At 34.4% G+C, this 27182-nt stretch overlaps 1 protein-coding gene across 2 annotated transcripts in view; it reads left to right on the top strand.

Annotated features, from left to right (window-relative positions):
- The window catches only part of LOC145248044 (carnitine O-palmitoyltransferase 1, liver isoform-like), a 124277-nt gene that overhangs the window by 20457 nt on the left and 76638 nt on the right, over nucleotides 1-27182 (top strand). The gene's annotated exons all lie outside the window — the stretch shown is intronic.

Here is a 27182-nt window from a genome sequence, read left to right as displayed (position 1 = left end):
GATTTTTAGTTTATGAAGGAGAAATGATGATGATCCTCCTGCTAGCATGTATTGTGCAGCTTTTTAGAATTTTTTTTATACCATAAAAACACATTTGTTTAATGATTCATTCATGTTATTCTTCATTTGGTGACTTCGAAAAATAATCATTATTTTACTTTAATTATTGTACTTGTTGACTTCGCATAAACATCTTTTATTCTCATTTTTTTTTTACTTTTAGTTATTGGCATATTTTCTACAAAACAACACTTTTTATGGTTTGTCAATCAATCCCAGGCAATGATAAAACTACCCGTTTAGCAGAAAATCAATAATAATTAAAAAAAAAAAAAAATTTTGAAAAATTAAATTTTGCAAGGAAATTGAAAAAAAAGTGTGTGCATTTCTGAAAAAAAAAAGTTAAATAAGTCAATACGATTTCTGATTCTGATGAAATGACTGCTTAAGATTGAAATCTGATTGGTTGAAATATTGTAGCAAGATGAAATGGCTGCTTAAGAATGAAATTTGACATCATGTTAAATACTTTTGCATATGGGTACTTTGATTTTTCATTAATAAATATTTGTCAACTAAGTATATCTTTATTTCCTTTTAATTTCTAGATAAAGAATATTTTTTCAAAGATTGAGTGTAAATTTTATTCAAATTAACTTGATATTTCTTGAAAAATACGAAAAAACAATGTACCAAATACTTTTGCTACCCACTATATATATATATATATATATATATATATATATATATATATATACACACACAAAATAAATGCTAAAATATTTCTTAATTTTTGGGATTGAGTAGTTAACAAACTTCTATTTTAATTGTTCTATAATTGATGATAAAGATATATGGAGATAGAGGTATAAAATTACAAATCCAGACAATATAATGAGCAATCTCACAAAGATACAAATTAAAAAGAAAAGTTATCAATAAAAAAAACAAGGAACAATTCAGATGCTTAAAGAGTCTTTGTGGAGAGTAAAACTTTATTAGAGGGAGAAACGGTGAAAAGGACATCAAAGTTCACATTAGGAAAGAAAGAGAAAGCAAAGCTTACTCATGAACATTTGTCAAACATTGGACGCCTCACTATCATTTACTCCCACCACCTCTACAACCTATACTCTTTGTCACATTTCAACTCCCTTTAACTACTAACACAGCTATTAATAATATATGGCATAATCACATTGACACACTGGTTCTCGTCAGATCACCGAAGTTAAGCAAAGTTGAGCCTGGTCATTACTAAAATGGGTGACCAATTTGGGAATTCCAAGCACTGTATGTAGGAGGACGTCACCACCTCTCTGCAAGAGTTGCAAAAACCTAACATCGTCATTTCCCCTGACAGGGATGTACATGCGACTGGGGATTGCTTGTAAATTTCATACTCCCATGGAACTTTGTCCTTCGGAGGAAGCCGGTTAAACCCGGACAGGGTTAGTGCTGACACATACACACGCGCGCATTAATACAATTACTACTCTTGTAGAACCCTGCTCTGAGAGAATAACAAAAGCAGCAGCAAATGACTACAACAGCAAAAAAAAGTGATTTTGGTAAAATACAAACTTCAAACAATAAGTATTGCTCTAGGAGCTGAACACCTATTAGGTATTTGCTATATAAATTAGAACCCAAGCAAAGCTAGCAGTGAGACTTAATCTGCCATATGAGCCCTACTACTACATACAGCTATTACCTTTATGTGCAAACTAAATCGACCTTTTACCACTAGTCTTAGCAGACTATATAAGAAACAGTCATGGACTACTAAACAACTTAAATCTACACACATCCTACACTTTGAACTCTTATTTATTCTTTACTTTTCCATTCAATAATTACATTTTCAGACTTTGTCATTCTTTTGATATTGTCTTTTTCACTTTTATCACTCTTCTATCAACTTCAAAAGAGCAGGGGTGGAATCGGCAATGGAGGGGTCGTGTGAGAGAAGCTGACTAAATAGTTGTATTTGATTTTATCATATTAACGAGCAGGGGGGCTTGCACGGTTGTAAAATTAAATATTTAATTCATGCAGATTTCAAATTTATTATTACATAGCCAATTCTCTATTGAATATTATATTATATCTAATATATGGTACTGATTTCAAAAGATTTAAAAAAATAATTTGGTATCAGCTAGAATCGAAACCAAAACATTTAGTACTCCAGTTGCATTCCGTACTGTTTGAGCTATTGTGAAATAAATAAAAAAGATTTAAAATTAAACCGCTTCAAGCTATGAATGAATTTGCATATGCGCAAAAGTAATAGAAATGTTGACAAGTTGAAATGAACAGTTTGCATTTTAACTTGCTGATATACTTCTGTACATGTTATTCATCCATCCAAACAAAGATTTTACTCATTATAAACCATCCTTGGTGTATGTTAATTAATTCTTAATTTCAGTGTCATGTGACCAGTAGTTTAAGAGAATTGTACAGCATATACAAGTAGAGTAAACGTTAAGTCGGCTATGTATATCTGCACACGCATGTGTGTGTATTTGAAAAATTGATGTTCTAGTTGTGTAAAAGAACCTCCTTGCTTGTCGGTTATTTTTTTAATAGCACTTCATTACTCGTCATATTCCCTTTGTGATCTACTTATTCTTATACATGTTGTTTAGTTTGTGTTAATCATATTTAACTATATTTGGTCTGTTGTATTCTGTTAAGTGAAATAAGAAGGATCAGTATTCATAATATGCCAAACCCATGTTGAATATCAAAGGAGATCCTGCGAATCATGATGCTCAAATCTTTCTTCTGAGACCCATGGCTTCTACATTTATTTGGTGCCATTCTTTTTATGATTGTATTGGTGCTGTGGCAACACTAAACCTAGGCCTATTTTTACTTATGATTTTGTCATCAGGTTATTGTTTACCTATCTTTATACGTAGAAATAATGTAACATAGTGTACATCTTAGATGTTTACAATAAGGAATGTTGATCAATATGGCTTGAAAACTAAGTGTTTTTGAACCTGCATAAAACATAATTCTAAGTAATGCCATCCATTTTTCAAACACTTTGTGTATGTGCGTGTGAATTTTATTAATAGTATAAAAATATACTTATAGCAAGTTAGCTAAAGATGGAGGAATTTTTCAAGCCAAATACAAAAAATTCTATGCAATTTTTTAAATCAAAACTATAATCACAAATGTACGTTTAATTACAAGAAAAAGATAATCTAACCAGTAGTTGAAGAAAATCTTAAAGAAGGCTGTCATGTAGATTTTTAAATGATTTGTAAATTGTCTGAGCAAGAAATTAAAATTTTTAAATTTTTTTTATTTTTGGATGTTATTCTTACAATGTTTCTGATGATGTAACCTCCAAAGATTACATTAGCCAAAACATGAAAAACAAGTCGTCCAAATAATAAAAATTTTCAAGTTTAAAGATGCATTAACATTAACTAAATTGCAGAAGTGAAATTACTACACACTGTTGACATTTGTTGGCTTGTAAAGTCAAATATTCTTGCATTTCAATCTTTTGAGTCTAAATTTTGATTTGATTGTCTTGCAATTTTTCACTTATGGAAACTCTTAATTTTAACTGTCATCTTCATTGATATTGAAAGACACAAAAATTGGCATTGCTGGGTATTTTCAGATTAACACCTTTGTTGTTTATCAATTTTGTGATTGAATTTTTAGTTTTATCAGTTTTATTGTTTTATATAAGTATCCAAGTCTTGTATTTTGTACTTTGGGTTTGACACTGAAAAAGAAAAAAATGTTATTGTGTGTCAGATTAAAATAGTGATTTTTATGTTTTAGCTAAACTATTTTTTTTTTTCATCATTAATTTAGCCACCCTCCTGCCCCACCCCCACAAAAATGGTCCAAATGACTTATTTTTAATCCATCTCTCCTGGATAATCCAGTCTATATCACTGAAAGAATTTAGAAGCACCTTATCCTGCCTTGACAGATTTCAAAATAGACTTTGTAGCCTAGTGGGTGATGTCCTTTTCTCTTCTCTGCTACATTTTTCCAACAGAAGAGATGTTGTGAGCCTGTTTTAGCTTTATCGTTATTTTCATGGCAAGTGCTTGTCTCAGCTCCAATTTATGGTCCTCCTTCTCTAAACTTTCATGAAAAACACTCGTCTAGCTGAAACCACTGTCAATAATTTCCTCACTCTTTATCTGTGCCTAAACCTAAACGTAGATTCCATGAAAAAGGTTTCTTTCTTAGAACTACAAGCCCGTGGAACTCTCTTCTGTATCCCTGCTTTCCAGCTGACTACAATATGGTCATCTTAAAGTCCAATGTGAACAAGTTCTTGATGAGTCGTCCCCTTAAGTAATCCAATTTACCAAGTTTCCACTACTAATGATTATTATGATATTGTCCCATTGACTATTGTACACTCACATTAACCCTTATCCTCGAGTGGCCTCTGGGTCTTGATAAGTGACTCTACTATGCCTTATTTAATAAAAAATAAATGAGTGTCGAGAAGCCAGCATAAGTAGGAACAAAGAAAAATAATGTTAAAAAAATTAGAAAATGACACCCAGAGCATTTGCTAGTTTAACATTAGTAGACTGGGCTAATGTTCAGGAAAGCTGAAGTAGCATACTAATAAGTTCTGTTCTGGTGCAGAATTCACCCTGGGCACCTGTCAGCAGGTTAAACTGGTTTCCTCCAAAGAAGGAAGTTACTAGGAAATATAAAATTCAGAAATGGTTGTCTATTACATGTATATCCTGGCCAAGAAGGATGATTTTAGTTTTAGCAGGGAGGTGTTGTCGTCATTCTCTTACATACAGTGCCTGGCATTGTCAAGTGCTCACCCATCTATTACTGAACATCTCAACATCGCTGAACTTTGCTGATATCATGAGAATTGGGAGAACTAGTGTGTCAGGGTGATTATGTTGTATATAAAAGCTAACACGAATAGATATTATGTGTTTAATCTGTGCATTTAATGATGAAATGCAATTTCAAACTAAAGTGTGACCAATTGATAGTCATGCTACGAGGGGTGTGCAATAAGTAATGCCCCTGACCCACTTCCAGTTGTCTGATCTAGCTGAAATTTTGCATGTGCAATGATTTATATCTCTACGGGTTATATGGCAGATTACAGCTCTGAATTAATTGTGGTTTCTGTTTTACAGGTTTGAACTGAGTTAGGTGTGAAATGGAGCCTGTTGAATGTCGAGCAGTGATCAGTTTTTTGTATTTGAAAGGATGCACACCACAGGATACTTTTGATGAAATGAAAGAAACTTATGGTGATAATGCCCCATCATATGATCTTGTAAAACGCTGGCATCGTGAATTCAAACATGGCCGGAAGTCTGTGAAAACATCTCCCAGACCTGGTCGCCCCCCCCCCTTCTGCCATTGATGAGGCATCTGTCCGTCAAGTTGAAGCTGCCATTTTGAAAGATCGGCGCATTACTATTTGCCAAATAGCCCAAGATGTCAAGATTAGTACAGGGTCTGTGGAAACTATTATTCATGACCATTTGCATATGCATAAGGTGTCTGCCAGATGGATTCCCAGGTTGCTCACACCATTCCAGAAGCAAGAACACGTCGAGTGCTCGAGGATGAATTTGGAGATGTGCCAAGAAGATGAGTCAAAGTTTTTCAAAAGACTGATTACACAGGATGAAACCTGGGTTCATCACTATGATCCAGAGACCAAAGGCCAGTCAATGCAGTGGAAGCACTTGGACTCACCATCTCCAAAGAAGGCAAGGGTGCAGCCCTCTGCTGGTAAGGTCATGCTCACAGTCTTCTCGGACCAGGACGGAGTAGTGATGACAGATTTCCTGGCAAGGGGTACCACAATTACAGGAGCCTATTATGCTTCACTTTTGAGGAAATTAAGGGGAGCTATCAAAATCAAGAGGCGGGGCAAGATCAGCAAATGTACCCTCCTCCTGCAGGACAATGCTCCGGTCCACAACTAGCATGTCGCCAGATCAGAAGCACGGGCGTGTGGTTATGTAATCCTCCCCCATACTCCCTACTCTCCTGACCTTGTACCCTCTGACTTTCATCTCTTCCCAGCCATGAAGTTGCTTTTGAAAGGAAAGCGTTTCCCAGATGATGCAGCCTTGATTTCTGAAGTCACGTCGTGGTTGGAGGACCAACCTGAGGTGTTCTACAAAAACGGTCTCCAGAGCTGCATGAAACGATGGGAGAAATGCATAACTCTGGGCGGTTCCTATGTAGAGAAAGACTAATAACTGTGCCAAGTTTCATTGGTCTTCTGCTATGGTAAGTGGGTCAGGGGCATTACTTATTGCACACCCCTCGTAAAACAAGACAAATCAATTCAATCCTAAGCCTGATGGACAGTCTATCATAGGTGTAACGTTACTGTGGTAATAACCGGCTTATACGAACACAGTTCTGTCCCCATAGAATAGCCAATAATATTTTTGTCTCTCTCGTTGATAACTGTAGCTTCATTATTTTCATGGCAGATACTTGACTGAGCTTCAGTCTATGCCCCTCCCCTGGTAACTCATATGTGGCAAACACTCGACTATTTGCAACAACTATCAGAAATTTTTCTCACTTTATCTGTGCCTAAATCTCAGCAAAAATTCCATGAGTAGTGTTTTTTTTTTTGTTTTTTTTTTTGTCAAACTACTTATCTGTATAACACAATACCACGTAGCTGCTTCCTGGTTAACTATAACAAGGTAATTTTCAAGTTAAACATGCATAGGCTCTTGAAAAGCCATCTTCTAAAATAAATTATCAAGTTTCCATTATGGTATCTATTAACCTTTATCTTTGAGTGGCTTCTAGGCCTTGATGAGTGGTAACTTTATATTAAAAAAAAAATCCTTATCACTGCTACATCACTAATCAGATGTTATTTTCCATTTCTTATGGTTGTCATGGCGTTATAATAACTTAAACGTAATACGGAAATGAACGATGGAAAAAAAAAAAAGAGAAGAAAAGCAACATATTAACAATTGTTTATTTGGATAATTTAAACGTGAAAAAAAAAAACATTAGGACGCTGAAAACGCACACAGTAAAACAGTACATTTTATTGTCGCGTTGATTATTTAGTATAATATATATCGTATATATGAAACAGTTCGATGATTATGCGTATTATTTGTAATCACGTTTTGCGTTTTGCTTCCCATATCTTGAAGTTTTTTATTCAATAAATTTAAGATGTTCGCTTTTCTAAGGATGTCCGTTTGTTCGAACGAAACCGCTCCAGCGATTTGTGTTTATTTGTTTACACTATTATGGGTTTATTTTATGTACGCATGCGCAACCGAAAATCGTAAACCGGATGTTGGGTTACAACACCCGTTACAAGGTCATTAGAGTTTTATAATTATATAGATTGTTGTTATCCGTTTCTTACACTGTATTTAGTAGTTTTCTTTGGTCATGTAAACTATAAGTACACCGATATAATTCATAAGTTGTTTTTTGAAAAACTTCTCTAAAATACATCATTTTTCCTTATTTTCAAAGCCAATGTCCGGGGGAAGGGGTGGGTATGGGGTTAGAGAAAAATAATTAAAACTGATGTCCTAATTTACTTGCATCTCCACGAGGGTAGAGTTAGTCAGACACAGGGCCAATTTTCCATGTGAGCAAAATTCATCAGCCCATATATTATCTGCTCCTTTTTGTTTGTTTATAAAATTTAATCGGTGTTGCCCAGGATTTATTATAATTATACCATAGCAAGTGTGCAAAACAGATTTTCTTTAAAATTTATTTAATATCTTAAATTAAAAATGGTCACTTTTTACAACGTGACCCAGCGTCGTTTAACCCCTAAAAAAAATTAAGACCTTTTTTGGGGTCTAATACGTTTAAACAGTCTTTATAAATCATATGAAAGAAGAAATTTTGAAAAAAAAAAAAGAAAATTATTATTTTAGTGTGGGGTATCACTTTTCTATATAAATTTAACATAAAATGAGCACCCACTTTTTGGCCATAAAGCGCTTAACGAGACCTGTCATCTTTAGCATTTTTTCAAGTTTGGCGATCGAGGAGGGGGGGGGGGCAAAACATGACAAATACATTTTGTTTTTTTGTTGGTGGTAGGGGCGGGAATTACATTTGAAACCTAAAATAACGATGAATTTAATTATTTTATGTGAACATTCTGTACTTTCACCTAACAATTTTATAAACAAAACGAACCGCAAAATATGACAAATTCAATTTTTTTTTTGGGGGGGGGTTACATTAAAAATATTAAATGACGAAAAATTTAATTTGTTTTTGGTAGATTTTTTTTTTTTTTTTTTTTTTTTTTTCGATCGCACGGACATTCGCAGCTATTTTTACTGAAACAAAAATTGTAATGATTTATTTTTAATTATTATTTCTTTTTGAATGACATAGTTGATGTTACAACTAACCCCCTCCTGGCAAAGAAATGAAACTCTATTTATTTGTCCCCCCCCCCCGACAAACCAAGGGAACCAAATTTGTTTAATTTAAATTACGCCATGGAGCACTGCAACTGAGCTTAGTGATTGCAAGTGAACATGAAAGAAGTGAACGGTTGTATAATGCAATGTGATATGAAAGTGCATTTACTTGAATATCGGCTGCTAAGTGTTATTCGATGAGGCTACACTGAAAGAAAAACAAACGTGTTATAAGTAAGACTTGGAGACCAATTCAGTTTGTAGTAAAACATGGAATCAAAGGTTAGTTCGATTCGGTTGTCCATGGTGCGTTTCACCCAGTAGAAAGCATAGAACGAAAAGGAATGTTAAAATTCCATTCCAGTTTTTGTAAGCAACTACAAAACAAAATATAACAGAAATGATGTTTTAAATTTAAAAAAAAAAAAAAATGTTTGTAGTAAAACATGGAATCAAAGGTGATTTCGTTGCGGGTATTTTTAGTCAACGCGATTTTCTATGTGTAAACTGAAGTCATATGGCAGAACACAAGTTTCTGTAAGAGAATGGAAAAGCACAGTAAAATTCCATTCCAGTTTTTTTAAACAACTACGAAGTAAAGAAAACCCAAACTGGCGTTCTTTCGTAACTGTCCCTTGTGAACAATCCTGAAACAGTGTAAGTGGTGGAAGGAGGAATTAATTAGAGAGAAAAGATTGATATTAACCGATTGTGGCAGTGAACTCTCACCAGAAAAAATATAGGAATCTACGATTATCGAGGAAGTGGAGAGGTAATATACCTATAACCCACCTCAGATATTGTGCTGCAGTTTGTGCATATTACATTTGCATGGAATGTCTTGATTTTTGATCCTATTAAGGTCAAAACCAGAGGGGGGAAAAATGAGTTCATTTTATATAAATAGGGAAAATATTTCTTTATTTAAAAAAAAATCGTTGAACTGCTTTATGCAAACAAACATTTGAATTTTGCTGTTTAAAAAAATCTGTTTTCCTTTTTACATTGACTTATCTTTCCTTTATTTTCACTTGTTCGTGATGTTTATAGCAATAAATGTTCGAAATTTCTTCGATTTTCTTTTTTTTTTTTTTTTTTTTTTTTTTTTAATTCTTGGAATTAAAAAAAAAAAAATTTTTTTTTTTACTTTTAGCTTAACTTGCTTTTATATTTCACCATTTCGTATTTTAGTAATAAATATTTTTCTATATTAAAAACCGACCTTGTGTCTAACTCTGTCCTTGTGGAGAGGCAAGTAAATAAGAAGTAATGTGGCGGCTGAAAAACGTTTTTTGACCTCAATAAAAGCATTACAATACATTTAAACCCCAAAGAATTTCTGCCATACGCCCTTGTTGTTCTAAGTTAACTAGCCACTATTTGTGTTTCAAACTTTAAAAAAAGAAGAAAAAAAAAGCACTTTAAAATAGTAAAAACACTAAAGCTTTTTTCGTTTTGGAAGAGAGGTTTCAGGCGCCCCTATTATCCCAAAGAACCAGCTATGTAAACACTTTGCAATATTTTTCAATAATTATTTTTTTTAAATTCTTTACAATCAATTTTTATTTAAAATTAAGAAATTATTTTCTAAAATATTTTGTTTATATATGTTTATATTTTGTTTTTAAGTAAAATTAATTTTAAGAATATTGTTTTTTTTTTTTTTTTTTTTTTTTTACAAAGGCATCACCACATTATCAAGGCCCAGAGGCCACTCAAGGATAAGGGTTAAAGAGTGTACAGTAGAAATTGGTCAATATAGTAATCATTAGTAATGAAAATTTGGTAAATTTAATAACTTATATGGAACGGCTCATCAAGAACTTATTTACTTTAGACTTGAACACAACCATATTGTAGTCAGCCGGAAAGCAGGAAAACGGAAGACAATTCCACAGGCGTGCAGTTCTAAGAAAGAAGCTTTGTTCATGGAATCTACGTTTAGGTTTAGCCACAGATAAAGAGTGGGGGAAATTATTGATAGTGTTTACAGCTAGACGAGTGTTTCTTGTGAAAGTTTGGCGAGGGGGGACCAAAGATTGAAGCTCAGTTGAACACTTTCCATGAAAATAACGATACATCAGAGACAAACTCGCAACATCTCTTCTGTGAGATAGAGGTTGCAAGGAGGAGAAAAGGACATCTCCTACGAGGCTACGAAGTCTATTTTGAACTCTATCAAGGCAGGACAAGTCCTTTCTAGCAGCTCCTGCCCAGATGTGGCAACAGTATTCCATCCTTGGACGTACCTGGCTCTTATATAGGTAGAGAATAGCATCAGCAGTGAGATATCTACTGGATCGATAGAAAGATCCCACCATTTTTCCAGCGGCCTTGGCAACAGATTTGATATACGTGTTCCATTTAAGATCAGGAGTAATGGTCAAGCCCAGAAGCTTGTCAAAACTTGAGGCCTCCTGAAGACGAGAGCCATTCATTTCAATTGATGACAAATGTGGATTAGAATGTTGATGATGTAAAGAGAGAAGCTTGGTTTTAGATGCATTAAAAGTAACCAGCCACTCCTTTCCCCATTGTACTACGTGCTCAAGATCAGAGGAGAGAGAATTGGAGAGAACTTGGTCGTTTACTGTCTTAGATGTGGTACCATAAATGGTAGTGTCGTCAGCATAAATGTCTACAAATGATGTAAGGATATGATTTGGAAGATCATTAATGTAGATCAGGAAAAGTGTTGGGCCCAGGATGGATCCCTGAGGGACACCGGCATTAATACTGTGAGCTTCTGATTTTTGCCCCTCAACTACTACTCTTATGAACCTATCAGAAAGAAATGATTTAATAATTGAGAAGACTTTTCCAGCTATACCATAGCTAGCGATCTTATGAAGTAAACCTTTATGCCATACCCTATCAAAGGCTTTAGATATGTCAAGAGCAATTGCTCTAGAAAGATTGCCACCGTCGAGAGATTCGCTAATCCTATGCGATATAACTGTAATGACATCTGCTGTAGATCTAGCAGAACGGAAACCATATTGAGTGTCACTAAGAAGGTTATTTTTGTTGAGATGTTTGATTACTTCTGTATTTAACACAGATTCTAGCAACTTACTCATGACGCACAGGAGACTTATTGGCCTGTACTGAGAGGGGGATGAGCGATCACCTGAATTCTTAAATACAGGGCATACTGATGAGGTTTTCCAGGGAGATGGGAAACTATTCTCCTTAAGACAACGTTTAAACAGTTTTGTAAGTATGGGCGCTAATTCAGGTTGAAGTTTTTTGAGTACTATAATTGGAATACCATCAGGGCCAGTTGCTTTACTCGAATCAAGGTTTTTGATTAGCTTGGCAACATCACGTACAGATATACGTATATCACATAGCGTGTTTTCTGATACAGGAGGAAATATTGGGGGTTGGCGGTCTTGGTCGCAAAGGGTAGAATTTGCTGCAAAGTTCTTGACAAAGAGTTTGGCTTTGTCTGATGCTGACGAGATTACCTCAGGTCCATTGATAATAGTTGGGATGGAGCACACGCTTCTGTTCAGGATTCTGTTTGCTATTTGCCAAAACTGGTGGGAACCAAGCCGCTGCTCAGCTACTTTGGACTTAACAGATTGAGCATACAACTCTCTTGCGTTCCTTATTACTTTCTTACAATGGTTGCTGGCAGTCCTGAAAACGGCTTTAGTTTCCATACATCTATTACGTTTGAAGCAGTGGAAAAAGTGATTTCTGTGCGCAATGGCAGCAGCACATTCTGGAGAGAACCATGGCTGGCTGTTAGGTTTTTTCTGAAACTTTTTAGAGGGTATGAAATGGTCAATACCTACAATTAACCATTCAGTTAGGTCTAATACTATAGAGGACACATCCTTTTTAAACATGGAATGCAGAGGTAGATCAGATATAAATGTACGGAAGCTATCCCAGTCAGCCTTAGTGTATCGATATACTGTACGATGAAGAGGTACATCTGGGGACTTATTACATTTCATTTTTATCTTAATTGATACAACAGAGTGGTCGGAAGATCCAAGAGGCGACAGAACAGAAACTGAACATAGTTCAGGGCAAGTTGTGAGAAAAAGGTCTAGTAGGCTCGCATACTGGCCATCATTATCGGGCACACGGGTAGGTTCCTGAACAATCTGAGTGAGGTCATAGGCAATGGAGAAATCATGACAGAACCTCCCCTCATCATCGGTCTTGTTTGAGTGGGTCAACCATTCAACGTTGTGAACATTGAAGTCTCCACATATATGAATGTTAGCTGAAGGATAAGTAGAAAGGACTTGGTCAATTTTCTCAGATATGCTTTGAAAGATAGTAACTCCACTGTTGTGGGGGCGATAGAGAGTAAATATAAATGCAGTAGTGTGAGCTAAAGCAACCCGGAAGCACATATAGGGTAAGTTAGGATCTTCCCTGGAGATGTCCCTCCCACATGGAAAGCTATCTTTAATATAGGCACATATTCCATGCCCATGGCGATCTTGGGGGTCAGATTTAGAAGTTAAGTTAGAGTATCCTGAAATTGCAAACTCATCTAGGGAAATAGCCTGTCCAATGCCAGTTTCACTTAAAAATAAAAGGTCTGGTTTAGTCTCCTGTAATTGGGTTTCAACCTCTGGAAGGTTAGAACGAAGACCCCTGATGTTGGAGAAGGAGACATGGTAGTAGGGGTCTACGTTGGAAGTTGGGGAACCGGGTTTAATCGTGTATTTTTTCTTGAAACTTGTCATGATGAAATTTTGGAATTTGTGGACTAGGTCGACAGATTTACTTAGAGCAGTTTATATCCATCTTCATTCAAAAGGGTTATTTTTCAGTAAAAATCACCGGTTGTTAACCTAAATTTTCTGAATGTCAGAACGAGGCTCGTCTGCAGGACCTACTCAACTTTACCCAATTACCAAAAATTTCCTTTTGGGTTTGTTTTACTGTACACATGTAAAATACTGTTAGAAACTCGCTCAATATATGTTACCATGACATAGGCTGACATATATTCACAGGTTTGAACAGTATTTTGTCTAGTTTTTTATTTATAACTCATTTTCTCAAACTTACTGCGTCAAAGAGAGTCGGTGCCATTTTTAATTTTCCAATACATCGGTAAACACTGCATGTTTTTCGAACTGAATAAACATGTTACATTAAATAAAAACACTAAAAACATATCCCGTTAGGTAGAAAAGTAACTTATCTTGCCTTTGATAACATTTATTTCTTCTATATTTGTTTTGTGACAACTTTTTCGAATCTGTGTACAATAAAACAAACCCTTACTTTTTTATATCGAAATAAAGAGGTAAATTAAGACATTAAATAAGAATAAACATTAAAGGACGATAAGTATATAATTATATAATAAAAAATAAATATAGAAATAAACCAACTTATTTAGATTTAAAAAATAACTTTGTTTAAAATATTTTTTAAAAGTTAAATAAATAAATAGGAATAATTTGAGACGATTGAGTATAAAAGGCTAAAAATTTAATCAAAGATTTAGCTATTTTTAAATTTCATTTAGAAATAAGAATATTCTAGGAAGTGAAATAAAAATCAGTTAGCGATTGAAGCTGCAAAAAAAAAAAAAATGTTAAATTTTAAAGAGTTATCGAAAATAAAGAGAAAATAAAACAAAAAAAAATGAATATCAAAAGATAAACAAAACATGTTATTCCCATTGAAATTTGATGTTATTGTATTTTTGTTGAATTAATCATGACTTAATTTTTCTTTATATTTTTTAATATATGAAATAACTCCTGAAATTGATTGTTATTAATTTCATGGTGCATGTTTAATTCATGGTTAAAATATTTGTTTTGATTTATCTTCAATGAAAGAAATTTTATGAAAAAATCAAATCGTTTTCGAAATTCCCTTAATTGTATTTCCACTTTTTCACTGTACCAAATTTTTTCGCTACACAAAAACTTTTGATTATATAATGGTATATTTCAAAACAACAATTCCACAGGAATTGGAATCTGAATCCTACTTGGTATCAGAATCGTAAATCAATATTTTCCAGGAATCTGAAAAAATTTAGGAATCGTCCCAACGCTAGTTTTTATACTGATAGAGGACTGCATTGGAAGTAAGATATCTACTCGAGCAGTAGAATGATTCAAGCAATTTCTTAACGATCTTGATGTATGCGTTCCATTTTAGATTAGGAATAAAGATCCGTCCCTTAAGCGTCTTGCTTCCCCAAGATAAAACCCACTCATTTCAGTTGAGGATCAGAGCATTGTCGATGGAAAGAGAAGAGAAGCTTGGTTTTAGATGCATTAAAATTAGCCAACCACCTTTTTCTCCATTGCACCACATGCTTAAGGTCAAAAGAGAAAGAGTCAGAAAGACCTTGGTGATTGCCGGTCTTTGAAGTTTTGCCATTGATGGTAATAAGATTTACATAAATGTCTATAAATAATTTTTGGGAGATCCTTGATAAAGATCAGGAAGAGATGGAACCTTGAGGAAAGCCAGCGTTAATATTATCATCTTCATCAACCACTACTCTTATGGATATATCCGAGAGAAAAGACTTAATAATTGAACGCCATCCTTACAACTACTTCCCCCTCCCTCCAAAAGAAAAATTTATTGGATTACTTTAATGGTTAACTCTCAAGAGGAAGGAACTGTATCATGATGTTTACCTCACAAATTCACCATGTTTGCAGGCACATATATGGTGTCTTTTTGTTGCTTTCTTTGAGGTAACAAACTTTAACTTGACCACTCTATTTTTTTTTAAATTGGAGATTTGGCAACTAGTGGCTGTTTTTAGTTCAGCTTGACTTGGCAATTCATCATGTGGTTTCAGCAGGACGGAACCACACTGTGCACAATATGATCAATTTACTGAAACATTTGATGAATGAATTATTTCATGAAATGGACCTGTTAACTGGCCACTTTATTTGTGCAATTTAACCCTATTAGATTATTTTTTGGCGGATATGTAAAGTTTCATGTATATGCTGATAAACGAGACACAATAGACCACTTGGCAGACAACATTCAATGCGTTATTGTTGAAATATAGTCTAATTTACTGTGTAGAGTTTTGAAAATTGAACCTCTAGATTACGCCATATATGTGCGAGTTCATATGCACAAAATTGTATTTAAATTATAAATGCCAAAAATTAATTTTTTGAATAAACCACATATTTGTATGATAAAAATATTTTTTGTGATTTATTTTAATTTAAAGTTAGCTGTCTCTAAAAAACAAAAAAAAAATACCCTATACAATAACTTCCTCATGTTAAGTCTTCACCAAACTCCTTTTACACAATATGTAACCCAACCTCTAGCTCCACTTGTAATGAAAAATTTCATCTTAACTATATTTCCATCAAACTTTCCATTTTAATCCTATTTTTATACAGCCGATATCTAATCTTGTTAGAAAGGTGCAAGGATGCATTTTAAAAATAAGTTTGATGTTCAGAAATAAATGCTTGTAGAATATTATTATTGGTAACATAATAAAAATATTATATAGTGTGTCTCAAGAAACAAGATATCACACCCTGCTTTGATTGGTAACCACATATTTGCATTTTGAAGTATCACATTTTCCTATATAGCATCTAAATAAATAAAGGCAGAAAATTTTATTTACAAAAAAAAAAAAAAAAGAAAACAATATGATAGTAACAGGTGGAGCATACATGGTCCCCTGTGAGTGCACAGTGAATGAGGCATTAAAAAAAATGACTAAGTTCAGCACCCCCCCCCCAAGCCCCAAAAGTCCCCATAGGACATCAAATCCTGGTGAAAATGAACAAACGGTGCAGTTTTAGGCCTTAACATATGTAAATTTGAGTTATGCACCATGCAAAAAAAAAAGAAATGACTAAGTCCATCACACCCCCCCCATAGCCCCAAAATTCCCCAAGGCCTTAACATATTCAAATTTGAGTTCAGTACCATGCTAAACTGCTAAATAGACATACACAGAAAATTTTGAACAAATATGGTAAAATAGTTCCAAAAATGGAGTGTTTTTATTAGTCCTGAAAGAGCCCCTGGGGCACACCCAAGAGTTATCGCGAAGTATAAACAAAAGAAATTATATAGAAATCAGTTAGTTACAACTTTTCAGAAAGTTTTATAAAAATCCTAGGCATCAATTTCTTTAATAAGCACAAAAGTGTAAATTTTAGCCACTTTAACCTGAAAGGCACCTCTAGGGGGGCAACCGGAGCTTTTCTGGCAAATTCGTTGTTATTTTTTTACTCCTATCATGCTTAATGTTTGTGCAAAATTTCAAAAAATTCCAAGATATAGTTGAGAAAAATGCAGACAGATGAAAGAATGAATGGACAAGGGTGAATTTACAGGTCCACCCTCCTTTTGTCGGGGCCAATAAATGTAAAACTTTGATCATATTTTATGCTCAACTTTGAACAAGCATGCATATAAAAAAAAGACGGTTTTTTCAATCTTTAAAAAAAAATTAAATCTTTAAAACAGTTTATCTACACTCTCCATCCATATTTTAGTGAATGTTCAGATTTCTTTGAAATTTGTTAAGTGAGAGTTTTTAAGATTCCGCCTCTAACACACCAAAATATCAGGTATGTCAACCAATTTTAAATGATTTTTTTACATGTGAGTGTAATTACAATTGATTAAGTCGTTGTCTGACTGGATTAAAAGGTTAGTTCAGCAAAATGTGAGAACAGAAAGAAGAGAAAAGAAATTGGATGAGAAATGATGCCATCAGAAAAGGAAGAAGTTAATTACAAAGTAGTAAATCATAGGAACTTATAAAAATGGATTTTTAAGAAAAAGTAAGTCTCTTGTTTCTCTTTTGTTGCTATAGTGACTTTGTGGGATCTAAATAAAGGATCACCCGTCCAGTTACAAATCATCTTGTAGTTATCTTCCTGAATTTTTGAGATGAGGATTGATAATTTGTATCATTTGAATTATATAGACTACTTTTCTGATCTTGAATGTTATTTGGCCAACGTTTTCATCGATGTAATCTCCGACCTTTAAGTGCAATTTCGACAAGATACACCTAAACAGGCCAAGATTACATCGGTTGAAATAAGAGGGAAAGCTAGTTTGTTTGAAGCATTACTGGTAAATAAATGTGGAAGAGTATAAGAAGGCTATAGCAATGCAGGAAACCGAGTGTTAAAATGATATGACGTACGGACAAATGAAAGAGGGTCTTGTAGAGTTTGTTTTTTATATCGTCATATATCCATTTATTTACCAGGCCAAATACAAATCAGTAAAATAGACTTACTGTTTGAGATAACCAGGGTGGAGGAAGTCTTTGATATTTCGAGAATATAATCTTTTTTTCGTTTTATTTTTTCGAAATATCAAAGACTTCCATCACTCCAGTTCTCTCAAACAGTAATTCTATTTTACTGATTTGAAGTTGTAATTGATCTGGAAAATAAATGGACATATGAAGATATAAAAAAAACATTCTACAAGTCCCTCTTTTGTTCATATTTTTTTTGTCCATATACCACATCATTTTAACACCTAGTTCTCTGCATTGCTATAGCCTTCTTATATTCTTCCACATTTATCAGTTAAAATGCTATAACACCCAAGATAAGAATAGTAGTTAGAATAATTCAAATACTGTTCTTGGAGTTAGTTTTATTAATTTCTAATTATGATTTAGTTTCATTCAGTCAAAAACAACTTTCTTCAAATGATTTTGATATTTAAGCTTCTACAGCAGTTCAATCTCACAGCATTTGCAGAACTCACTAGAATTGTGGCAGCACTAACAATTACAAATAATCACAGTTGCAGCTGCTACAACAGCTTGCAGTTTATGATTTTGAATTTGTTTTGTTTATAAGCTCACTGCTAATTGATGCAAGTATTCAACTTCCCTTCTGATTGCACTACATAAGAGAGAATTTACGGAAACCACTAAAAAACGCATTGAAGCACAAAAACTAGGAACTCGTGACTTCTGGAAAATCTACAACAGTGTAGTAAATAATGGGCAATCAACAATTCCCCCACTAACCAACAATCACGAGGTTGTTTGCTCAGCAACCGAAAAGGCTAACATGCTTGCCAGTCGGTTTGCCTCGAACTCTACACTGGACCCTTTCAACCACCCCCTACCCGAATTTCCTATGCGGACAGACGCCACGCTAGACGATCTGAAAATCACCCCTGCTCAGGTGCATGCTATCATAAAAAAACCTTGACACTTCAAAAGCATGTGGACCCGATCTCATCCCAGCTGTGCTATTAAAAAAGTGCTCAGCCGAAGTAGCTCCAGTTCTCTCCAAACTCTACAACAGATGCCTTAATGAATCTTGCTTTCCGAGCTGTTGGAAAACTGCTTCTGTGGTACCAGTATTCAAGAATTCTGGTGAAAGAACTGACCCATTAAATTATCGCCCCATTAGCCTCCTCCCACTTTTTGCCAAAATATTTGAGACCTTAATTAACCATGCTCTAGTCCATCACTTTACAAATTCTAAACTTCTGACTGACCAACAATATGGATTTAGACAAGCCCGTTCCACAGCAGACATCCTAACTGTAATCTCTGAACGTATATACCATTCACTGGACAAAGCGGGGGAGGGCAGAGCGGTAGCTCTAGATATATCTAAGGCTTTTTACAGGATATGGCATGAAGGTCTCCTCAGGAAAATTAGATATTACGGTATCACTGGTAGAATACTTAACATAATTAAATCCTTCTTAGATGAGGACAACCTGGATTTTTCTCTTGACGGTCGTACATCGAAACAATATGATATAGATGCGGAAGTTCCCCAGGGGTCTATCCTTGAACCTCTACTATTCCTGATATTCATAAATGACCTCCCCGACAAAATTGCCTCTGAGATTGGTATATATGCTGATGACACCACACTCTATAACAGGCACGACAGGAAAACAAATGAACACATATCTAAAGAAATGGCAGAAACACTAGAGGATGACCTCCAATCTGTAGTGGAATGGAGACAAAAATGGATGGTCACGTTCAATGCTGCCAAGACTAAATTAGTTTCATTCAATAATTACAAGAAACCTTCTCTACCACCTATAGCAATGGCCAACGACTCTTTATCTGATAGTACATCTTTCAAACTCCTTGGCCTAACGTTCACAGGAAACATGAGTTGGAACAATTACATTGAAGGCATTGCTAGGACCCGCTGCAAGGAAGGTGGGCTCTCTCTATCATGCTAGAAAACTACTAACACCCGAAAGTATCTTGTACCTCTATAAGGCCACCATTCGCCCCATGTGTGGAGTATTGCTGTCATATTTGGGCTGGTGCATCTGCTACTAGTCTCTCGCTCCTTGACAAGGTTCAAAAAAGAGTCGCAAATCTGATAGGCCCTGAACTGGCATCTAAGCTCTGTCCCATCGACGAAACGTTGCATCCCTCTGCCTGTTCTACAAGCATTTTAATGGTGAATGCTCTGACGAACTGCAAGCACTTGTACCCCCACAACGTGAACACCCTCGACAGACCCAACAGGCTGCAAAATCCCACCCCCACACAGTAGAGATCCCTAGATGTAAAAGATCTTTCTACTCCAGTAGTTTCTTCCTCAGAACCGCTAGACTTTGAAATTCCATTCCAGGTCCCTGCTTCCCCAACTGTACTGACGTGCAGAAGTTCAAGTGCAATGTGAACCAACATCTTGCTGCCCAAATCCCTATATAGTACCCCAGTAGTTGCTGCCCCTGATAGTAGCCCCCTACACCAAAGTGGCAATGTGCCTTGTTTGGGGTGAAAATGTAAAAAAAAAATGTTGATAGAAAGAGTTAACAGCCGCCTTACTTTGTCTTTTCCAGCTAGGAGGCCAAAACTTGCTGACTCCTCCCACATCACTTCTTCTGACTCCAATCTTCTCTCTTGGGGTGCAACTAAAACCCTAGCATCAAAACGGTGATTTGAGAGTACAAAGTCTTTGAAGCTATACTCATCATATAATACTGAGACAGACATATGTTTCACTTAAGCTGTACTCTCTATAGTCTGTCTTTGTGTTGGTTTTCAAATTCAGATAATCTCCAGAGAAGGAAAGGGGTATCTTACTTAAAAATGAATGTTAATCAGTTGTTACCTAATCTTAATATTTTTGTACTATTGCAAATTTCCATGAAAAACACTTGTGTTTGTTTACTATGTTTAATCAATGTGTGGAGGATGACAAAAGACACACTGCACTTAATCTGTGTCAAGTATGTAAATAAAGGTGATCAAAGTTCATAATTTAGATTCGCATGTCCTTTTTACTAAAATGAGGACAGCTTCAAAACATAAACAAATCTTTAAGTCCTCTCATGCATGAATATCTTCACAAGAAAAGGAAAAAAACAAAACAAAAAAAAAAACAACCAAACCAAAGATTAGGTTCATAGATGTACTTGTTCAGCTTTATTTTTTTATATTTGACTTTTCTTTTTTATGAAGAGGCCTTGTTCAACTCTCAACATTTTGAAATAACATTTTTAGGCTTTACCATGTGTCTTTATATAATCCGCATTTTCATTATTAACCGTGCACATTTAATCCGTACCAGATTATTTTTGTTTTGCTTCAATTAAATCTTTCTACATTTTTGGCAAGTTTTTGTGAACATCGTTAATTAAAAATGTTTATAAAAAATTTTAATTTTAGGGTTTGCTATAAAAAAAAAAAAAAAATGAGATATAAAATATAAATTGATCAAGACTTCTAGTTTTTAAATTATCAGGTTGCGTTTTTAACTTTCAAATTCAGATGAACATATCTTGGCTCAAACAAAAATTTATTGATCGAAATAAGCACCATCAGAATTAACACACTTTTGCCAACACCATACAAGTGTATTTTTGCCAGTAATGTAAAAATCTTGCATTCTGGTGACAGTGAAATCACTGAAGGCGTTTTTGATATTGCTTAGGTTTTGTAAGCATTTCTCACACAGAAGTTGTCAAGATGCTTGAAAAAGTGGTAGTTGGTAAGTAATAGATCTGGAGAGTATGGTGAATGAGGTAGTTTCGTAACTCAATTCGTTCAACTTCTGCAGAGTTGGTTTAGCAGCATATGGTCAGGCATTGTCGTGGATGAGAATTGGGCCTTTTCTGTTGATTAATGCTGGGTGTTGTTGAAGTTTCTGATGCATTTCATCCATAGTACTTCTCTGCTGTAATGGTTTCGCTTGCATTAAAAAAACTAATGGATGAGACCAGTCACAAACCATCAAACAGCATGATTTTCTCTTTGTGCAATTTTAGCTTTGGGAAATATTGTGGAGTTTCGTTGGTGTCTAATCACTGAGTTGAGCATCATCGTTTGTTTTGGAGAACCCACTTTTCATCACAAGTCACAAACTGGTCGAGAAACGGGTTGTTCTTGTTCCATAAAAGAAGGGAAGATAACATTTCACATAACGGCATTTCTTTTGGTTGTCATTCAACTTGTGAGGCCCCCATTTATCAAGTTTTTTTTTTTTTTGTCTTTTTTTTTTTTTTTTAGCTCACTTGGAGTCATTTTGTACGTATAGTTATTTTGCGTGTCAGTGGAAAAAAGAACAGATTTTTATTTATATGGTTATTTCGCGTGTCAGGAGAAAAAGAACAACAGATTTTTTTTTTTTTTTTTGTGCGCAAAACGATACTCAGCAGATTAAACTTTAATTTCAACACTTCAGGTGTTGAAAATCTTTTTAACGAAAACTTGCTGAACAACAGAAGTTGAATTTTAATAGCCGATTATGACCAAACGGTTTGACCAACTAAATTCTAACATATTACCTTAAAGAGCATTATTTCTGGATTTTTTTAAGCCAAATTTTACCAAATTCCAATGAGTGTATGTTTTAAAATCAAATAAAACGTCCAACTGTCCTATTTGCTCAACTAAAATTGAAAAAGCGGTTTTACAGCTTTCATGTTGTTTTTATCTCACCAATAAAAAGTTATAAAAAACAGGATACAAAGCCATCAAATTTACCAATAAATCAATTTCCTTTTGTTTAATTTTTGGTCTGACAGGACTTTTTGAGTTTATGGTGATTTTATGTGTTTTTCCTATGGACACCCCTTCTAAATATTCTGTTTTAATGATGTTTTATAAGCAGTGAGTATTATTTCAATTCCTTAATATTTTATTGAAGAATTAACAAAATAACTTAATTGTTGACATTTAAAATAAATAAAAAAAAAAAATGGTGGCTAGTAATTTTCTTTACAAAATTTGGAGTAAAAAAATAAATAATTTTCTTTTTATAAAATAAAAGTTTATTCATGTTTCAGAATTTTTTTAGATGAATATTGATAATTTGTACTTCTATTATTTGGATTATTGTTCTCATCCTGGATTTTTTCGGTGTTTATACTGATGTAACCGCCAACCTTTTTCAGATGCATCTTATCTTGATATTAAGAATACAATTACAAATTTCAAATGTCTACTTCATCAAGCCTGATGGAATGAGAGCAAGCTATTCCCACACATTGCATTAAAGGGTTCCAGTGGAAATTCCATATATAGATTCCCAGATTCAACAAAACTCACTTTAAGAAATTCGGAGGTTACATAGTCCAAAATGTGTTGAGAATGACATTAAAGATGAGAATAGTAGTCTAAATAAGAAAAATATGTTCATGCTGGACACCCAATCAGTAATCTCTTTTGTCCTGATAAAGGTGAATGTTATTTTGTAAATTCTGGTACCCAGTACCATAATATTGTACTGGACCCACTTTTTTTTTTTTTCTTTTTCTAATTTTTGATGTTGCTAGGTTATATTTTTCCTCTCTTTCCTTTAGATGAAGATCACTAGACTACTCTCTGGCCGTTGATCTGTTTGTACTTTTTGTTTTTAGAGGCAATCCTCCCAGGCATTACCTCTTTCTTTCAGATTTGACAAGAGGTTTATGTTATCTCTTCTTGGATATGGGATAGGTTTATGGCCTATTGTCTTTATGATATGGGATAAGTTTTAGCATACTGTCAATTAAAATAAAAGATTGGTATTTGAATTTGTTACTTTAATTAAAAATGACAAAACCCTTACCAATTTAATTATAATAAACAACACTTTTTGTCATGATTAAAAATATAAATTTATCTATTTAAACTATAATTAAGTGTAAATATTGTTATTTGAAGTTATTACTTTAAATATAAACAAAAAAATATTTTGTCTTGTCAATTCTTGATAAAATTATTTCATTAAATGATGCTAACATAGTTTAGGATATCATGCTTTTGTTTACTTCCGGTTGTATATAACATAATTCTTTATTTTGAAGGAACAGAAAAATAGAAACACTTTTTTCTGGCAAATTGGATGACTCAAGTGATCCATAGCAATTCTTTGCAGAATGGTTATACAGAATTGCAAGTAAGCAAAACCTAAGCTAAAATGTGTTAGTCATCTGGTAAAACGCTGACATGATTGATTACAAAAAAATTAACTTTATCTAAATATATATATACATATATTAGTGTGTGGGCAACAATTGATAATTATTTATTTAGTCATACATTTTTAATTAAATCATTTCTTTCTGATAGGTTCATAAGAGTAGTAGTTCAGGGGCAAAAATCAGAAGCTCACAGTATTAATGCCGGTGTCCCTCAGGGATCCATCCTGGGCCCAACTCTTTTCCTGATCTACATTAATGATCTTCCAAATCATATCCTTACATCATTTGTAGACATTTATGCTGACGACACTACCATTTATGGTACCACATCTAAGACAGTAAACGACCAAGTTCTCTCCAATTCTCTCTCCTCTGATCTTGAGCACGTAGTACAATGGGGAAAGGAGTGGCTGGTTACTTTTAATGCATCTAAAACCAAGCTTCTCTCTTTACATCATCAACATTCTAATCCACATTTGTCATCAATTGAAATGAATGGCTCTCGTCTTCAGGAGGCCTCAAGTTTTGACAAGCTTCTGGGCTTGACCATTACTCCTGATCTTAAATGGAACACGTATATCAAATCTGTTGCCAGGGCCGCTGGAAAAATGGTGGAATCTTTCTATCGATCCGGTAGATATCTCACTGCTGATGCTATTCTCTATCTATATAAGAGCCAGGTACGTCCAAGGATGGAATACTGTTGCCACATCTGGGCAGGAGCTGCTAGAAAGGACTTGTCCTGCCTTGATAGAGTTCAAAATAGACTTCGTAGCCTCGTAGGAGATGTCCTTTTCTCCTCCTTGCAACCTCTATCTCACAGAAGAGATGTTGCGAGTTTGTCTCTGATGTATCGTTATTTTCATGGAAAGTGTTCAACTGAGCTTCAATCTATGGTCCCCCCTCGCCAAACTTTCACAAGAAACACTCGTCTAGCTGTAAACACTATCAATAATTTCCCCCACTCTTTATCTGTGCCTAAACCTAAACGTAGATTCCATGATCAAAGCTTCTTTCTTAGAACTGCACGCCTGTGGAATTGTCTTCCGTTTTCCTGCTTTCCGGCTGACTACAATATGGTTGTGTTCAAGTCTAAAGTAAATAAGTTCTTGATGAGCCGTTCCATATAAGTTATCAAATTTACCAAATTGTCATTACTAATGATTACTATATTGACCAATTTCTACTGTACACTCTTTAACCCTTATCCTTGAGTGGCCTCTGGGCCTTGATAATATGGTGATGCCTTTGTTAAAAAAAAAAAAAAAAAAAATTTCTAGCTCAATCAAAAAGATGTTTAGAACTGTTGCCATTCAGGACACCCATGACTAAAGTGTGCCAAAAGATTAAAATATAATTCTTTCTAGAAATAATGGAAAAATTGTTCTAATCTGATTTACTCTTTCTATCTAGTGTTTTTTCTTTGTATTTCTAAAGATGTGAAAGATTGTCTATAGTTGTTTTTTTTTTGTTTTTTTTAATTTATCCCTATTTTAGTCATGTAAATTCCTTCAATGGTGAAGGCGTATTAGTGCTTGACGAAAGATTGGCTTATTCTAAAAGCAGAAAAAGAAGAAAAAAAAGTTTGAACTATTCTTAACTCTCGGCATTGTACTTAAGAGGCTTTTTCTCTTCCACAATTTGTTCGCTTCTCCCTAACTGACAACATCCTCACATGAATGAGATAATGTCACTGCCATGGGACAAAATAAACGTCTTTTTATACTTTAACCTTGAAACCCGATAGTGCCTAAAATTGTATTTATCTTATTTTTGCATTATTTTTCGTATTTGACGGGTTTCAGATTCGAGTGCCAGTGCTTCTCTCCAGAGGGTATACACCAAGCGTGGGCACTTATTGCTTTGTCTCTCCACACCGTTAGTACAAGATGCTAATTAAATTTTTTTTTAAGTATAGAACTAAAAATATTTTAACAGCTCAGTTAATACCTTCACTTCAAAAGTTTCTCGAATTTATTAACTAATGTGGATGAAAACATGACTTGCATTAACCCAGACTGGTGGGTGGAGAATACTAGGACCTGTTGAGATTTCAAATTTGGATTTGCCTAGCCCAAACAGATCATACACCAATAAAATGACCAATATCCCTAAAACAAAAAGGTTGTCAGCCAACTACCTCCTTTCTGACAATTCATATAATTCTCAACAGCATTTTTTGTCTAAATAACAGATCAAGTATCTCGGCTCCAAATTTACAGCCACAAAACAAGATGAGGATGAGATTGTAATGCATATTGTTCACACAGCCTTCTACAATGTCGGAGTAGATTGTAGTCCCGATAAGAGATAAAACTCCCAATCTTACTGCTACCAGATCAGACTATCTGAAGATACTGGCTTCTTGACCTAAAATGCACCCAACATTTTGTGTTTTTTCCCCCATTGCAAAACTCAATCATGTTCTTCAAAGTCAAAAACAAAAACAATTTTTCTCTACAAAACCATCGAACCAAACATCATGAATAAATATTTAAATATATAAAGAACTTGAAGCATAAAATTTTGTTTCAAAAGTACTATATTTGACATTAAATAATCCACAAATTATTGATATACCATAAAATGAAAACTACTAAACCAAAACTGTCAATGAAATTGAGGATATATACTAAATGCTAATATGCACAATACTATTGTATGGCTGTGAGACCTGACCTCTGTGCAAAGATCTTTGCCTGCTCAAAATCTGTGATATGTACTGTCTGTGATGTATTCTATATGTCTATCTCCCCAAACAACATTGTGTAAAAATGCAAAACCACCAGACTCAGACTCTTCTGACAAGAAGAGTTCACTTGTTTGGTTAGATCGCTTGATACCTTCAGAAGGAACTTATCTGCAAATTGGTAGTCCCAATTGCACCTGCTGGCTGAAGGAAGCTCAGAAATGACCAACTGAAGATCTGGACTTGAAGACTAGCATAAAACTGGTTGCTCACCTTCGTATTTTTGGTATTCATCACTGGAACCGAGAATAACTGAATTATACTGAAGACTTTTTCAGTCAAACTTTGAACATGATTTATCTATGCAATAACATATCTGCATGGGTGAAATTTTGAATCTTATCTTTTTTCCTTTTAACTAAGATAGTTAAGACTAGCAGTGGGGGGGGGGGCAGCTTTGCCTGGTCGTAAAATATGCTTTAATATATTTTAATTTGTTCAGATTTTATATATATTATTATAGTTGTGATTTCAAAAGTAAAAAAAAAAGTATTTGGGTGCCATCAGCTAGAATTGAAACCGAAAACAAAACTGTAGCATTGAAAGCTGGTGACGTTGCCGCTGTACCAATGTAACATGCATATGAACTGATTAAAATAAACTAAGCTGAA

This window comes from Euprymna scolopes, chromosome 26, assembly GCF_053919585.1.
Source record: "Euprymna scolopes isolate OS-2025 chromosome 26, ASM5391958v1, whole genome shotgun sequence".
NCBI lineage: Eukaryota > Metazoa > Mollusca > Cephalopoda > Sepiida > Sepiolidae > Euprymna > Euprymna scolopes.
Note: the sequence above shows the minus strand (reverse complement) of the source record. Positions and strands in the feature narration are given on the sequence as shown.